The sequence below is a fragment of the Haematobia irritans genome, chromosome 4 (assembly GCF_050003625.1).
Source record: "Haematobia irritans isolate KBUSLIRL chromosome 4, ASM5000362v1, whole genome shotgun sequence".
Classification (NCBI taxonomy): Eukaryota; Metazoa; Arthropoda; class Insecta; order Diptera; family Muscidae; genus Haematobia; species Haematobia irritans.
The window spans coordinates 49,014,878-49,028,438 of NC_134400.1; positions in this window are offsets into that span (position 1 = coordinate 49,014,878).

Below are 13,561 nucleotides of genomic sequence, written 5' to 3' on the forward strand. Positions count from 1 at the left end.
CGATTCCAGCTTCGACCGAACACCAAAAAGTTTTGCAACAGTGGATTATGCCACCTCAGTAATGCTGGTGACATTTCTGAGGGTTTCAAAGCTTCTCTAAGTGGTTTCACTGCAATATGGAACGCCGTTCGGACTCGGCTATAAAAAGGAGGTCCCTTGCCATTGAGCTTAACACGGAATCGGGCAGCACTCAGTGATAGGAGAGAAGTTCACCAATGTGGTATCACAATGGACTGAATAGTCTAAGTGAGCCTGATACATCGGGCTGCCACCTGACCTAACCTAACCTAAGTATATGGTCTCTAACAACTATGCAAAAATTGGTCCACATCAGTTCATAATTATATATAGCCCCCATATAACCGATCCCCCGATTTGGCTTGCGGAGCCTCTAAGAGAAGCAAATTTCATCTGATCCGGCTGGAATTTGGTACATGGTGTTAGTATATGGTATCTAACAATCATGCAAGAATTGGCCAACATCGCTTCATATAAATAAAGGGAACTGTGCGTCGCACAGTGGTTCCAAATCGCTTTGTTTTGGAAATAATTCTGCAACTTTTGAACGGATAAAGATATCAACATATTTTTTCTTTGTGTGAAAATTGGGGTGTTTTCCTCTAAGCTTTGGAATTTTGTTTTGCTGTCAACTCCACAATTTTGTTTAGCTTTACAAGTTCTTTCTAGGAAAAAAAAATAATCGAAATCAGTTCAAACTTAAGAAAAACATTTATCTGTTCAAAATTAGAAGAATTATTTCCAAAAAAGCGATTTGGAACCACTGTACGCCGCCGATAGTAATGGTGTGGCAACTCGTATTCATTGATTGTCGGTCAAAATAAATACCGAAAATATTTTAAAGACTGCATTGAAGCCGTGGGCAGACAAACATTTCGACCACAGAAAATGAAAATCGCAACAGGAATCACAATTGCACTCTTTACGCATCAACTAAGAATGACTTAAAAATAAAGTTCCTTTTGCTTTTGAGCAATAAAATTAAAACAACCCAGAAAACAAGCTCCGCCAAAAATGTAGTGAGGATTTTCCTTTTGGATTTGGAAGTAGTGCAAAATTGGCGCAGAAGCGATGAATTTAACATGGGATTGCCATAGGACGGATGTCCTGCATTTCAACAGCCGTTGCACTGAATTTGCATCACTTCTTAATGTGTGATCGGAGTTCTGTATTTAGGATGTGCGTTAAAAAATTTTGTGATATTTTGATAAATAAATAGTTTTTATAACATTTTGTGATTTTTAATGCATTCTAACGCTTGTCTAAAAGTTTTGCCTGGACCAATTTTTGTGTGATTGGGGATCGATTTATCTGAGGGCTATATAAAGGGTGATTCTTTTGAGGTTAGGATTTTCATGCATTAGTATTTGACAGATCACGTGGGATTTCAGACATGGTGTCAAAGAGAAAGATGCTCAGTATGCTTTGACATTTCATCATGAATAGACTTACTAACGAGCAACGCTTGCAAATCATTGAATTTTATTACCAAAATCAGTGGCAGAAAATCCGCTTTTTTATCGACAAATTTTGTTCAGCGATGAGGCTCATTTCTGGTTGAATGGCTACGTAAATAAGCAAAATTGCCGCATTTGGAGTGAAGAGCAACCAGAAGCCGTTCAAGAACTGCCCATGCATCCCGAAAAATGCACTGTTTGGTGTGGTTTGTACGCTGGTGGAATCATTGGACCGTATTTTTTCAAAGATGCTGTTGGACGCAACGTTACGGTGAATGGCGATCGCTATCGTTCGATGCTAACAAACTTTTTGTTGCCAAAAATGGAAGAACTGAACTTGGTTGACATGTGGTTTCAACAAGATGGCGCTACATGCCACACAGCTCGCGATTCTATGGCCATTTTGAGGGAAAACTTCGGAGAACAATTCATCTCAAGAAATGGACCGGTAAGTTGGCCACCAAGATCATGCGATTTGACGCCTTTAGACTATTTTTTGTGGGGCTACGTCAAGTCTAAAGTCTACAGAAATAAGCCAGCAACTATTCCAGCTTTGGAAGACAACATTTCCGAAGAAATTCGGGCTATTCCGGCCGAAATGCTCGAAAAAGTTGCCCAAAATTGGACTTTCCGAATGGACCACCTAAGACGCAGCCGCGGTCAACATTTAAATGAAATTATCTTCAAAAAGTAAATGTCATGGACCAATCTAACGTTTCAAATAAAGAACCGATGAGATTTTGCAAATTTTATGCGTTTTTTTTTAAAAAAAAAGTTATCAAGCTCTTAACAAATCACCCCTTTAGATAGAATTCCAAATAATCAATAAACGTGCTACTGGAAAATGTGAGTGCATCATGTGAGGGTGATTTTAGAGACATTTTGTGTATATCTCGTATGATTGTTTGTGTTTGTTATTGCGTCATTTATGCTGTTGTTGGTTGTTTTGATTCTAGAGACAATGGAATGTTTCTTGTGTGTTGTTGGTATCTTTTGTGGTGCGAGTTTTTTTCTTGCAATAGCGAGATCAGAAAGGGATCGTGTGTGTGTGTGGAGTTGTTTTTCTTTACGGCAGGTATGTATCCTTTGTGACTATTTGTGTCTTTGCGTTTTATTGCTGCATTCAGTTCTGTTGATGCATTTATGAAGTGCACAAAATTTTGCAAAATTGTACGTGCGGTATTGGTGTTTATTAATGAAAATACATTTATTCGAAACATTTTAGAAACTGAGAAGTGAATGATGTGATGTTAGAGTAATCAAACACGCTTTTTATTGATTAAAAAACAAATAACAGATTAAGGAACTGTACATTTCTGTTAATAGTTTAAAATTAGTGCGGATTTTTAATTGATTTACATAAATAATATACAACATGAGTGGTAATGGGATGATCTATATTTATTACACATCTGGATCACAAGTTGGAGATGCAACCATTTTTTTTTTAATCTATATTTTTTATGTTACAGCAATTCCTACAGGTGAGTACTAAGTTCGAGTTTAGCCGCTAAAATTAAAAATAAATCACTAAGAAAAGTATAAAATTATACGTCTTCGATACAAATTTACATATAACTTGACGGAGAATAGGCCAAACCAAGTTTTTTATAAAGATTGTTTTTTTTATAATGGATTATTAAAGAGAAATTGCGATTTTAGCCTCTAAACTCGAACTTAATATCCACCTTAAACACTAAATGCTATACTGGCAAGTGGAAATTATGTCTAATTTTATAATATTTTTTATTTCAAATATATTCAGAGAATAATTTCAAAAACGTCCCATTAGTCCATGGATATGATTCCAATAATGTACCTACTGGATGAATTTTTCAATGTGGTAAGTTTTTCTATAAACGGTATTTTGTCCGTTTTTAATAAAACCAAACTTTCAATTTATTAAAAATAATTATTTTCACTTGCAGGTAGACAGGTCTTGTAATGGTATTTTTTTTTTGAATATTCTTACTGTTTAATGCTAATTAAGCTGATATCCTTATTGGCTCTAGGAAATACTCTTGAACAGTAAGTTAAAAATCAATATGAACGATAGAATTTGATAATATTTTGTATAACTTTGCAATTTCAGATGCTTATAAGACAAATCCGCCCAACAAAAGTTAGCCAAAATCGATGAAATTGGACAATTCAATTGAATATAGCAACTTATGCCACATATATCTTTCATATGAATAGAAAACATGGAAATGTAAATTAATTAGTTTAGTCCTAATAACATAGAATATTACTCTTTTGAAGAAGCAATTACTAACTACCGACAAGTAACTGCATCCAACGTACTAATAAAAATATATCCTTTATTGTATATCATAACCCATAATTTTGTGTAATATAATAATAATTTTTTGAAATATAATACTGGTGATTACAGAAAATTGACTTGTTTTGTACGAAAAATTTCTTAGTTGTATACAGGCTTGTTGTACCTTTGATTCCTCAATTTCTCTACTTTTTTGGAAATTATATCGACAAACAGTTTATTTCAAACCAATTTCTTAATACAGGTTTCCCAAAAAATTGTTCATTTTTCCGGATAGCAGGAAAATTTTGAATGAGTTTAACAATATTCTTCCCACAGCATAGTAATAATGAACTAAAATACGATACAACACATGAACTAATTTATAAGAAAATCATGAACTTATATCGATGAAAAAAATCTTTGGCGCCAAATCATGGTCATTCTTACTACGGGTTAGTTCATTTTTCATAAAAAATAGTAAACTTTTTTTTCGGTGTATGCTGACACCATGTACCAAATTTTAGCTGGATCAGATGAAATTTGCTTCTTTGTGTAGCCACGAGAATTTCATTTCATGAATCAATCTCAGCATTTGCCGGAGGGAATACAGTGATGATGTAACATCGATTCGATTGACATAGTGCCGGGCATTCGTATTGTCATACGAGCCCCAAAGGCGCTCCTGCTAACCTCTTTCTTTTTGACTAAGTAATGGAAAGGAGGCAACGGCCAGTTCGATTTATTATAGAATATCTAACACTTAATTGGTGCTTTTGAATTTAGCATTATGGACAAAATGGGACGATGAAATGAGAATGACAGCACTGGCGATGATGAATGCATGCATTACGTGTGAATATCTGTGGCAGCTAAAAAGTCCAAATGCCATCCCCCTTTATTTCCTGGCATGCCACATGCCACGGATGGATGACTGGCAATGATTACTTGTTCTTCTGGTGCTTTTGTTGTTTTATGTTGGTGCCATGATGATAATGCCAATGATTATGGCGATGACAGTGGAGAAAAATGAAATAATCGTAATAATTGTTGTAATAAAAGGACAGAGAGATAGAGAGAGAGGGCGATAAAGAGAACAATGCAAATACTTTGGCTTTGCGGCGTGGCGGATGTCGCTTTCAATGTGTCTTAAAACATTTATGGAAATCTATTAAAAATGATCTAAATTGTGGCTATTTGTTATTTTGATGATGTAATTAAGCTGTTTTTTATGATTACTTTGCTTTTTCTGAAAGTGCCATTACTGCGGCTCTTGACTGTTGTTCGTTACTTGACATTTTCGTTTCTGTTTTGTTATTTTGCTTATATCGCTAATGTCATATAACTTAGGGTGACACAATGAGGCATAGTGTTTTGAAATTGAAATTTTGCTGCAACCCAAATTAGGAGGAATATGAAAAATTGTAAATTGTAAGATTGAATTAAAGAGATTCACTTTTAGTTGTTCACAATCGAATTACACATTTCATACACCGAAAGAATTCTCTTCGTTAATATGATGAAATATTCTTTATAACGTCTTTGTTAAAACAACAACATTTTCATTTATTTTCGTAAATAGTACAAGGAAAATTTTAGGAATATAACAAACATTTGACATTAACTTTTTTCGTAAAACATTTGTACTTTTAACGAAATGTTCTTCATAAGAAGTACCAAAATGTTTCTTTGAAATTACCAAGAAGTTTCGTTGAAGTTGTAAAATTTCCGTTATTATTCAACATTTTATCGCATTTTCATATTACTTTTCATTTGGGTGATGAATAAAATTGAGGCAACCAAACTGAAAATAATTCGAAAACGAAAGTGTAAAATAGCATACGAAAAACATGAATGTTGTTCATAGACAGTATCAAACTTTTTCGTAATATGTAGCAAAACGCTTCACAAAAAGTACGATACGATAAACAAACGTTTTGCTTCTTTTTACGAAGCGAATTATTTCGGAGAAAAAATTCTCATATACACAGAATCACTAATATATTTCCAAATAAAAGTTGTGTTCCTTTACGTACTACTAGTTACTACTTTTTGCTAGAAACCGTTCCAAAACCTCAAAAAATAGTAAAAGTAGTAAACAATTTTAAGAGAACAATGTCAAAATGCATGTCTCTTTTAAAAATTTTTTACTACAAGTTACTTGATAAGTTCTTTCGAGTAAATGTAGTAGATATGTCATAATAAAAATTATTATTTCTTTATAAATAGTACAATTTTTGGAAATAATTCTGAAACTTTTGAATGGATTAAGATATCAACATAGTTTATTCTTTGTTCGGGTTTGTAGGTCCCTAGTGGGTTCATGGGCTGGCCTATAGACGTTAGAAATTGGACACCTCGGATGTATGAAATTTCGTTTTACTTGGCAAACGCGCAATTATGAACCGATTTTCATGATAGAACTTATATACCTCCACACTGAAAAAAATATTGTCGTAAGGTCAAAGATTGCATGTCTTTAAAATACGAATGCAAATTTAGCTTAGCATAGAAGACGCATTTCTCTAATATAAAGTTTTTTTCCTTGTCCAAAAGTCGATAAACTTTTCAATGAAGTCGTATTGTCCTTATAATTAAGTGATTTGACTTAAAAATGGGTATCATAGCATGAAAGAAAAAATTTTTGAGCTAAGGTCAACTTGACTTTAACAATTCAGAAAAATTCTTTAAATTTAATGAAATTGTCTTTAAATTTGTTGCCTTTTTGTATCTTGACTACAAAGCAAAAAATCGTTCAAATATAGGACATGTTTTTCAACACTTTATTTTAAAGACGTTTTTTACTTGAAACATAGCATAATTTCTACTGGAAGTCGAGTCTGAATTTGGAAAACAAAGTTGTCGTTAACCCGTTTTTAAAGGACTTTGATAGCATATGAAGAAAACAAGCTGCAAAAACGAAAAATTTTAAATTTCCTTCCTAGAGTCAAGTACACAAAACCTAAATTTAAAAGAGAATTTTGTCTTAAAAGTACCCTTATTAGTATTCTTCGCTTCTTTGGCTCGGAATCAATACCAAACTTGTTAAAGTAAAGACAAAATCTTTGGAAACGAGCATGCTTTTTTTTCAGTGCATAAAAAGATTACGTGTGTGTGCGAATATATCTACTCGTAATATTTGCGAGATATGGGCCTTTTTTTTGGCAAAATTTGAACGAAGTGGGATAAGTATTTTGTACACACAAAAAAAATTTCACGAAAATTTTTCCAATTAAAATTTTAATTGAGTTTTAAAAAATATTCAATTAAAAATTTAATTGATTCAACAAATTTTTTAATTGAAACAAAAATCAATCACAAAAATAATAGTATCAGTTGATTTATTAATTGGATCAATTAACTTTTTAATTGACCTTCAATTAATTTTTTAATTGATACTATCATTTCTGTAATTGAAGACATTTCAATTAAAAATTAATTGGATCAATTAATTTCGTGATTGAATCAGAAAAATTTTTTTTGTGTGTATCTAGAAGGACAGTTTTAAGATCGTTTATTGTTCTATTTTCTTAACTGCATTACTATTATTCCTACGTATTCTACAGGATAAATATACTGAAAAAATATTGACATAATATGGAAGATTATGCAACTTAAATTTTAGGACTCGAAATTTACGTAATGCTAAGGACGAAATTCTTTCAAATAATGACATTTCGATTAAAAGAAAGTTTATAATCCTTGCTTCAAAATTTTTTTCATTAAATTTAGGACACAAATCTTTACATTTTGCATCCCTCTGTTGAAGTTGTAGATCTTTGAAGTAAGGCAAATGTTCCTTAAAATAGAAAAAAAAACATTTTTAATTTAAAGAAATCGTCTTTAACTCAACTTAAGATAAAAACGCTTCAAATAGGGGATAAGACTAATTTTAAGGATTTGCATCTTTGGTTTAAAGTTTTTTTTTAGTATTAAGAAAACAGTTTTTACTTTGAAGTACTTGGCATAATTTAGATTTTGAAACTGGAATTTGTTTGTTCATGAATACTTTTATTAATATATCGCAAACAGAGAATAAAAATTCGATGAATGAGATCTGTATCCAATTTTAATTTTATCGATCCTAGATTTAAAGCCAGGGAGGTCCGTAAAAAATGTCTTTATATTAAAGAAGCCGCATCTTTGGCTCGGTATCAATACCAAAATCCTTAAAGAAAGGTCAAAATCTTTGGATCCAAGTAAACTTTTTTTGAGTGTATGTGTAACTTTGTGCTTTAGATTAAACGTGTAGACTCTACAATTTGGAATTTCAAAACAATACCACTTGTTTCGAAAAATGTACCAAAACATTGACATACTCACACCAAATTCGGCACACCTATGAATGGACCAAAAGTACCTCTACACTCAAAAAAAGTTTACTTGGATCCAAAGATTTTGACCTTCCCTTAAGATAAAGCTTCTTTAATATAAAGACATTTTTTGCGACCTAACTGGCTTTAAATCTAGGATCAATAAAATTAAAATTAGGGTAAAGATCTCATTTATCAAATTTTCATTCTCTTTTCGCAGTTTATTAATAAAGGTATTCATGTACAAACATATGCAAGTTTAACAAGTATATACGGCCGTAAGTTCGGCCAGGCCTAAGCTTATGTACTCAGCAACATGGATTGCGTAGAAACTTCTTCTAAACACTGCCATCCACAATCGAATTACTTAAGTTGCGGTAACGCTTGCCGATGGCAAGGTATATTAAAACCTAACACCGTCTTCTAAATTGCATGTAAGTCCATACGTGGTATATATTAAATCAAAAAAGATCGATCAAATACGTATACAATTCAGTTTGACAAAATTTTCTATAGACATAAAATTTTGACAAAATTTTCTATACACACAAAAAAATTTCACGAACATTTTTCCAATTAAAATTTTAATTGAGTTTTAAAAAATATTCAATTAAAAATTTAATTGATTCAACAAAGTTTTTAATTGAAACAAAAATCAATCACAAAAATAATTGTATCAATTAATTAATTGACCTTCAATTAATTTTTTAATTGATACTATCTTTTCTGTGCTTGAAGACATTTCAATTAAAAATTAATTGGATCAATTAAGTTCGTGATTGAATCAGAAAAAAAATTGTTTGTGTGTAGAAATAAAATTTTAACAAAATTTTCTAAAGAAATAAAATTTTGACAAAATTTTCTATAGAAATAAAATTTTGACCAAATTTTGTATAGAAATAAAATGTTGACAAAATTTTCTATAGAAATAAAATTTTAACAACAATTTTCTATAAAAATAAAAGTTTAACAAAATTTTCTATAGAAATAAAATTTCATGTACAAACAAATGATTATGAACCGATATGGACCAATTTTTGTGTGATTGGAGATCGGCTATATATAACTATAGACCGATATGGAGGTCAAATCTAGAGAACGTTTTATATGGGGGCTATATATAATTATGGACCGATATGGACCAATTCTGGCACGGTTGTTAAAGATCATATACTAACACCATGTTCCAAATTAAAACCGGATTGGATGAAATTCGCTTCTCTTGGAGACTTCGCAAGCTAAATCTGGGGATCGGTTTATATGGGGGCTATATATAATTATGAACCGATGTGGACCAATTTTTGCACGGTTGTTAGCGACTATATACCAACATCATGTATCAAATTTCAGACGGATCGGATGAAATTTGGTTCTCTTTGAGGCTCCGCAAGCCAAATCTGAGGATCGGTTTATATGGGGGCTATATATAATTATGGACCTATGTGGAGCAATTTTTGCGTGGTTGTTAGAGACCATAGACCAACATCATGCACCAAATTTCAGCCAGATCGGATGAAATATGCTTCTGTTAGAGGCTTCACAAGCCAAATCTGAGGGTCCCTTTATATGGGGGGCTATACGTAAAAGTGGACCGATATGGCCCATTTGCACTACCATCCAACCTACATCAATAGCAACTACTTGTGCCAAGTTTCGATAGCTTGTTTCCTTCGGAAGTTAGCGTGATTTCAACAGACGGACGAACATGCTTAGATCGACTCAGAATTTTACCACGACCCAGAATATATATACTTTATGGGGTCTTAGAGCAATATTTCGATGTGTTACAAACAGAATGACAAAGTTAATATACCCCCATCTTATGGTGGAGGGTATAAAAATCCAATTTATAACGGATACTTCAAAGTACAAAATGTTTTATTAATTAAAAAAACAAAAACACTTTAAACCAAAGACGCTAAATCCTCAAGATAAGTCTTAGCCTATATTTGAAGCGTTTTTATATTAAATCTAAAGTTTCAATATTTCAGTTAATTTAAGGACAATTTCTTGAAATCAAAAATGTGGTTCTTTACTTTAAAGAAAATTAGCCTTAGACAGGGGACTTTAACGGAGGGACCCAAGTTTACAAAATTTGTGTCCTAAATTTAATGAAAAACATTTTGAAGCATTAGTTAAATTAAATTTATTAAAATTTCATTATTTTAAAAAATTTGTCCTTAATATTTTGTAAATTTCGCATCCCAAAAATTAAGGTTGCGTAATCTTTAATATCACGTAAATATTTTTTTCAGTATATGTTTTGAATTTCATGCGAATCGGATAAAAGTTTTAATGTCTATGTCAAAAAGACCCCAACTGGGGGGGGGGGGTCGGTTTATATTGGGGCAAAATCTAAACTTAGGCCGATGTATCCCATCTTCAAACTTGACTTGCTTGTAGAAATACGTCTCTGCGCAAAATGTCAGCAGTGCAGGTTCATTATTGAAAGATGTAGCCTGATTAAAACAGATAGCCAGACGGACATCGTTATATCGTCTTATAGTTTCTCCCTGATCAAGACTATATATACTTTCTATAGCCACAAATAGTTATTTGTATGTGTTACAAACAAAATGACAAACCCTACCTTATAAGATACTGATAATATGCGAGATTACTGTACTTATATCGCCCAGAAGCCAGAGCTTTACTTTGATTAAAAAAATTGCACAAGGAGTACTTTTTATAACAAAGATTCAGGCTCACTTTGACTATTCAGTATATTTTAATACACAATTAACTAAAAGTATCTATTACATATATAGTAGGGAGTTATATATATTATTATTATGATTATATTCCCATATACATATATTTCAATCTGAACCGATTTGGACGAAATTTCTATGCACTGAAAAAAAGGACGCCGGTTCCAAAAACATTGTCTTCACACTAATTATCTTTTAAATTTGAGTTTCGGGTACTTGATACTAGGAAACAAATTTGATTTTTTCGTTTTTATACCTTCCACCATAGGATAGGCGCATATAAACTTTGTCATTCCGTTTGTAACACATCGAAATATTGCTGCAAGATCACATAAAGTACATATATTCTGGGTCATAGTAAAATTCTGAGACGACCTAGCGATGTCCATCCGTCCGTCTGTTGAAATCACGCTAACTTCCGAACGAAACAAGCTATTGACTTGAAACTTGGCACAAGTAGTTTGCACTCAATGTAGGTCAGATGCTATGCAACTGGGTCATATCGGATCACTTTTACGTATAGACTCCATATAAACGGACTCCAAGGGTTGACTTTCGGAGCCTCTTGGAGAAATAAATTTGATTCGATTCGGTTGAAATTTGGTACGTGGTGTATGGTCCCTAACATTCAGGCAAAAATTAGTCCATATCGGTCTATACTTATCTATAGCCCCCAAATAAACTGATCCCCAGATTTGACTTACGGAGCTTCTTGGAGGAACAAATTTCATCTGATTCGATTTAAATATAGTACGTGGTCTTAATATATGGTGCCTAACATTCATGCAAAAATTGGTTTTTATCGATCCATAATTATATATAGCCCCTATATAAACAGATCCCCAGATTTTGCTTGCGGATCCTCTGGAAGGAAAAAATTTTGTCCGATCCGAGTGAAATTTGATACGTGGTGTTAATATATGGGCCCCAAGATTCATGTAAAAATTGGTCAAATCTGAGGGTATATATAATTATGGACCGATAATTATATATAGACCCCACATTAACCGATCCCCAGATTTGACCTCCGCAGCCTCTTGGAGGAGCAAATTTCATCCGATTCGATTAATATTTTGTACGTTGAGTTAGTATATGGCCTCTAACAACCATGCATAAATTGGTTACTATCGGTCCACAATTATATATAATCCCCACACCGAAAAAAAGTAAACTGTTTTATAGGAAGAATAAACTAGCTCGTACGAAAATTGAACTAAATTTTACTCCACATTTTGAGATTTCCCCAAAGTGTTGTTAAAACCAGGAAAATTTAATACCCTGTTGTACTTTTTAGCTGCAGTTCTCGAAATTACACCCTCTCATAGAAGAAATAAACTAGAATTAAAGAAGAAAATCAGTGACGCCAAATCATGACTATTTTAACCATACAGTAGTTCATTCTTACTATTTTTGGGAATCGTACGAAAATTGTCATTTGCTTTAGTTCATATTGAACTTATAAAGGGTGATACGGTCAAAATTTGGTCAATATAAACTTGACGTATTTCTTTCAATTTTGCATTTAAAAAACCTGAACACCCCTCATTTTGAAGGTGTGTGTGTGTAGAATGTTGCTCCTATTTTTATTTTGGAATTCACTCTTCAGTTGTCAAAATGCCGTCCAAGCAAGAAGAGCAGCGTATCAAAATTTTGCTCGCGCATCGCGAAAATCCGAGCTACTCGCACGCAAAGCTGGCAAAATCGCTAAGAGTTGCAAATCAACCATTACAAATGTAATTAAAGTGTTTGGGGAACGTTTGTCGACAGCCAGGAAGTCTGGATCGGGGGGAAATCGAGAACCGGAAGCCGCTGAGACGACAAAGAGAGTTGCCGGTAGTTTCAAGCGAAACCCTAACCTCTCTCTCCGAGATGCCGCAAATAAGCTGGGTGTATCGTCTACAACCGTGCATCGAGCCAAAAAACGAGCCGGACTATCGACTTACAAGAAGGTAGTGACTCCAAATCGCGATGATAAACAAAATACGACGGCCAAAGCGCGATCCCGGAGGCTGTACACGACGATACTGACGAAGTTTGACTGCGTGGTAATGGACGACGAAACCTACGTCAAAGCCGACTACAAGCAGCTTCCGGGACAGGAGTTTTATACGGCAAAAGGAAGGGGAAAGGTAGCAGATATTTTCAAGCACGTAAAACTGTCAAAGTTCGCAAAGAAATATCTGGTTTGGCAAGCCATCTGTACCTGTGGCTTGAAAAGCAGCATTTTCATAGCTTCCGGGACTGTCAACCAAGAAATTTACGTGAAAGAGTGTTTGAATAAACGTCTGCTGCCTTTCCTGAAGAAACATGGTTGTTCAGTACTGTTTTGGCCTGATTCGGCATCTTGCCATTACGGTAAAAAGGCCATGGAGTGGTACGCCGCCAACAACGTGCAGGTGGTTCCCAAGGACAAGAACCCTCCCAACACGCCAGAGCTCCGCCCAATTGAGAAATACTGGGCTATTGTCAAGCGGAACCTAAAGAAGAACAAAAAACTGCTAAGGACGAGCAGCAGTTCAAGGCAAACTGGCTTTCTGCGGCGAAGAAGGTGGACAAGGTGGCTGTACAAAATCTGATGGCAGGTGTCAAGCGGGAGGCCCGGCAATTCGGATTTGGAAAAGCGAAAGCCTAACTGAATATTTTTCCTGAATTTTATACTAATTGAACTTGAAAAAGAAATTTAATTTGATTTTTTAAATAAACGATTTCACCGATTTACACGCGTTTTCCCTTGACCAAATTTTGACCGTATCACCCTTTATGTACGGTCATTGAACTTTATACTCACGTTTAGTTCTT